Here is a 5,818-nt window from a genome sequence, read left to right on the forward strand (position 1 = left end):
AAGTTGACCTTTGACCTTTTGGATATTAAATGTCATCACTTCATTATTTTATCCTGTTAGACATTAGTGTGAAGTTTTGTCACAATTAGTGAATGAATTCTGGAGTTATGGCCAAAAACATGTTTTGTAAGATTGACCCCTGACCTTTGACCTTTGACCACCAAATTTTAATCAATTCATCCTGGAGTCCAAGTATACGTTTGTGCCAAATTTGAAGAAAGTCCCTCAAGGCCTTCTTGAGATACGTCAGTCATGAGAATGAAACGGACGTTTCTACGTATGGACGGACAACTGGAAAACATGATGCCTTTGGCCACAGCGTGAAGGCATTATTATTATTATTAGCATTTACCTTGTGTACCCGCCTCTCGCCCAGTGTCACCATGTCAGCTGGGACGGGCTCCAGCCCCCCCGTGACCCCCGACAGTATGAGTGTTTACAGAACATGAATGAATAAATGAATGAATGGATCTGCATGAGACAAAAGGCTCGTTGGAGATGAGCCAGGCCTGCGCAGATTTGATCATAGGTGATCGCCGCACAGTTTTGTGTCAGACTTCATCCCAACTTGCTCTGACTAGGGCTGTACCCAAATATTCGGATATTCGAATATTCGTTGCTATGGGTAGGTATTCGTTATGAAAATTTGGTATTCGATATTCGGTTTTTTTTTTTGTTTTTTTTTATTCTTCTTATTTTTTTTTTTACATATTTTTTGGTGCTAAATGTAGTCTTTTTGTTGTTGGTAAATGTAGGTTATCAATAAAAATCAAAACTTTTAAATTGCATTGTTAAAAATGTGAAAATATAGTATCGCCTATCAACTGAGCTTGCGCACACAGCACGCTTGAGCGCATCCGTCTGAGGCTGTGGATCAATGCCAAGTTTTACCACTTTATCACTATTCCCTCTAACTTGTAGTTGTTTTTTCGTTATCTTTTGAATTTAATTTGAATTATGGAACCGTTTTTGTCAACGTTTGTTTTGTACAATAAATTATTGTTTAAAGTTTCAACAAGTTTCTTTTGGAGTGCATGACACACGTGTGTTTTGAAAACGACCGCACACTGTCACCTTCGGATGCCATGACAGTAATAGCCAATAATGTCAAAATATCATTTACAGATCGATTTAACAGACGATCACTGCTGCCCGACCCGCAGGTCCATTTGCAGGTCCCACGGGTTACGGGTCGACCCGCGCATCACTACTCAGCTCAGTCTATAAGGCTGTACACAACAGTAAGGCTATAGACATTATATTCTATTCAGGCCGGCAGAACCAGCAGCACATCGGCTCTACAGTGCACGGCACTGCTGATTAACCATTTTATTGCAGCACAGAGTGTCTGCCAGCAACCAATTACTTGCAGAGGCTTCCTACAACTTGTTTCAACGGTTCCGATTTAATCAGAAGACAAATTAAACAGGATGACCAGCCAATGTGAAAATCAAAAGAAAGCATAGAATAATGTACTGAAGGAGACTGTTGTGCCATCACATCTTTTTGTGGTTTGAGAGCAAAGATCCGGTCGCCGCTGTGCAAAACCATTACCTGATCTAACAGCTGATTGGTTTAGATGTTGACTCAACAATATGACGTTTGAGATCAACTTTTCATTTTAGTAGAATTTCAGAGATTTAGATTTGATGTGTCTAGGGTTGGGATCCGGATCTGGTTCTTTTTGGAACCGGGTCCAAAGTGCCGGTTCCAGAACCGGTTCCATCACATTTGGAGTAACAGTTCCTGCAAACGGTTCCTAGATTGTAAAAAAAAACGTCATGTGCATTTCCATTAGAGTGCGGCACGGGCCGCATATTTCTGCCCGAACCCGACCGAGCCCGACATTATTTAATTACTAAAGCACTGCGTTTGTGTCACACAGTTGTCATGGTTACAGGCTTTAACAGGCCGGGCGTGCGCCGTGGGTGCTCAGCGGAGAGGCAGACCTCCGTGTTTGAGACGGGAGCGGGCGGCAAGAGGTCCAACGCTTTCAGCGAGGGGAGAGGTAGAAATAAAACAAAATAAGATAAAATAGGAAAACCTGTCTCCCTCTTTTATTAAATTTTCAGCGTTTAATCAAGGCGGAGGCGGGCGGCGGGAGGTCCGAGACTTCCAGCGAGGGGAGCGGTAGAAACAAACATGCCAATGTGTGTGTGTGTTCTGTTCAGGTGTTGTCACGTAAATAACAGTGCCCAAGCATGAATGCATATAAGTATTTTTTATTACATTGCTGTGGTTAATTTGAGGTAATTGTGTTACTGTAGAAATCAGAAAATCACTTTTTGTTGTTATATATTCTCAGGGAGATGATACAAGCTCTAAATCTGAAATACACACCACACACAAATGTGTATTTTCATCTAATTGTACTGTGCAACAGTTAGAATGAAGTTTTTGTATTTGTATGATTGCATTTGTGTTTATTATACTTATTTAAGTATAGCAAGTACAATGAATATAATGTAGGAATCGCTAAGAAATCGGACCGTTAAGAAGGAATCAGTAAGGAATCAGAATCGTTAAAATCCTAACAATTTATTCTGTGACAGAAAACATGTTGTGTGACTGATGGTGAAGTTTAGTCGTCACAGACTGAATACATTCATCATAAACTATAGAGAGTCTACTGTACATTAACACTGGACTGTTTCATTATTGAAGTATTTAACATCACACAGACTGGTGGTGATTCTTAAACTAACATGTGTACAGATGTGAAGCCCTGACTATATCTGACTGATCTTTAATGAAAGCTGTTGTCTTGTATCAAACATGAAGCTTATAGTCAGACACAGTTTATTCAGCCTGTGTAGTTGAGGGGACAGGTCAAACTGATATGATGCTGATTTACAGGAGAATTCATNGACTTGTGACACGTCATCAGTCACAGCCCAAGTACTGTTCCAACTCAAAGTTCACATCTAGCCAAGTTCAGTCCAAATTCCCGGATGTGTTCTCGACACACCCATTTCACCGGGGATGCATCTGAGCAGACTTGTGTGGACTTTGTAGAAAAATAATTCAAATGGTCGGGAGCTGGGCCAGTTAGCTCGCGACCTCATTCCTTTCTTCTCAAACAGACTTTCTTTATCTTCCATTAGATATCAAAAACTCAAATACTCAGAGGTCAAAAAAATCACTGGAGACACGTAGAATCAGATGCAACTGAGTTTAATGTGCTCGCAGGCAACAAACACATCACAACTCAATGAGCCAAGCTCCGGAGCAGGACTGAAATTTCTTTGTTTGCACTCGCTCTTTTATCGTAGAATTTCTGCTGAGTCATCTCTTTTCCTTAAACTTTTCCACTGGGCGCTGATCATAAAGGTGTCACATTTCTGCTGACTCAGCACTTTTTTAGTCCTTCCCCCTCTAGGGTCATTATCAGGACAAACTGCAATTCCCCTAACTTTCCACTAGTGTTTTCTGAACCCATCCTCATACTATTTTTAGAAATGATGCCTAGGTACTTCTCCACCACAATGCTTAAATGCTCAGTGAGTGTGTGTGTCATAGGAATACATGAAATAATAAACCAGTGCGTAATTTGTCAATGCACAGAGTACACTGCTTCAACACGTATCTTTTAAAAGTCAACTAAAAGGTACAGTATATGTCTTCAGTAAATCAGTACATTACACTACAACTTCAGACAGCCAGGTATCCCAGCATGCATTTCACAACAATCATCGGAAAATGACAAGTGAGGGAAAGGCGCACAATTGTAAGCCATAATTACCGATATGTGACTGTTGTGTTGTCACAGAACGTAGTGTTTTCATGCGTAGTTTAAACGCCAGACCCGTGGTCGATGTTTTAATATAGAGCCCAGTTGAATGTGACTGAGGTCTGCTAGATGACAGCGGTGCCAGCGCTCATACATAATAAACATGTGTGTGACCCACAGAGAGCAGCCTCTCTCAGGTAGTCCTTTTGAAACTCGTGGCTGATATCTCTGTAGTGGTTAAATATGAAATGTAATTCATTTGGGGAATGTCTAATGGGCAACATTCAGTCTCAGTGTAAGATATATTCTTATATTATTAAATGTTGTAACATGTTATTGTTCTTTGTATTCTTTTGCTTATTTATGTGTTTTTACCATTCAGTAATGATTTTAAGAATTTATTGTAATTTATTTATTGTATTTAAAGATTAATTGTCTTTATTGTAGTATTTATTCAACAGCATTTTAAATATTGATTATCTGATATGAATTGTATACCTGATGTCTGAAGTGTGGCTGAATAAACTTTTCCTCTTCACATCTGACCTGTTTGATCCATTTATATTGGTGAGGACAGACTAAATGAGAAACTGCTGTCAGTGTAATCCAGTACAGTTCAACAGCACCACAATCTACAACTCAACACTTCAATAAAATGTCAGACTGAATATTAAACTGCTGTTGTTTTTTCTAGGTGCACCAAGTAAACTGTCACATCTCCATAAACATGTAGACAGAAAGCATAATGATGAGACAAATGCAGTGATGGACAGTAACTAAGTATATTTACTCAAGTAGCTACTGTACTTAAGTACAAATTTGATGTACTTTGGGTATTTCCATTTACTGAGAGGGAAATACTGTACATTCTACTCAAGCTACATTTATTTGATAGCTATAGTTACTGTTCAGATAGTTTGTTTTATATGTTGTTGTTTCATATTTACAAGTTGCTGTGTGTTGTTATAGATCAGACTAGTGCACCAGTGACAGGTGTTAAAATGAGTTCTACCATGACAACATTTAAATGCTGCTCACATGTAGCCGACGCTGATCAATTAATACTCAATACATATTCATGTATATGATGATCACAACACTTGAAATTGGGTCACTCTGCATCATGAGTACTTTGAACTCTTCATCTGAAGTAGTCCTACATTCTGCTGACAATACCCAGATACTTTTACTCAAGTCAGTTTTGCAGCACTTTGACTTGTGACTGAGTTTCTGTTCTTTGTTGTTGTAACCAAGATGATTTTGATATTCATTTATATACATATCCTTTTATTTACTTATTTATTTTCTTTCTATGAAGCCCTTATATTTTTTATTTTATTGTGAACTTCCCCAAAATCCGTTTCACCGGTGAATAGGTTCCTGTCATGTTGATTTTTGTGGCGTATCTTTTTGTTTCCCTGGGGACGTCATTTGCGTTACTCCGCGGGGCTCACGCTTCAGTGAGACTGTATGCTCAGAGCTGGTGAGTCACATTGCTAAATGCTCTCTTCATTATTCTTGATAATTGTTGCGTTTTATGAATGAACATCATATGGTGACACACAGTGGAATATAATGTACATACGAGTCCGTCAGCTTAGTCTCCGTCGCATGGACACGTTGTTAATCTTGATGTTAGACCGAGTAAATTTAATGTTCGTCCAGCTAATTAGCCTTGGGCTAGCTGCGTCGCGGCAGTTAGCATGCTCGCTAATATTGACGCAACGGGTATTTTGACTGTCATTTTGTGGTGTTTTGATCCTGGAGGGTATGCTAGCCTCATGGTTTGATGGTGTGTGATGGATAATTGTGATGTGTCACTCATATGTAGCTTGATATTTGCTAATGCACTGTATTGCATATGACTTTGTTTTTTGTAGAATGTGGAGAGGAGCTGGTGCATTACTGACGTCCTATGTGTTTTTTATTCTGTTCCAAAAGGTATGCCTGTTACTCTGGTTATCTGAAATTAATGCTGTCTTGTTATGAAATGTTATTTGAATTTAATCTGTATGGATTAGTTGAGAGGTTAATAATATGCACTGATTTTGTACTTTTATACTGTTTATATTTACATGCCATCTTTAT

Source organism: Epinephelus moara, unplaced genomic scaffold (genome assembly GCF_006386435.1).
Source record: "Epinephelus moara isolate mb unplaced genomic scaffold, YSFRI_EMoa_1.0 scaffold570, whole genome shotgun sequence".
Taxonomy (NCBI): Eukaryota; Metazoa; Chordata; class Actinopteri; order Perciformes; family Serranidae; genus Epinephelus; species Epinephelus moara.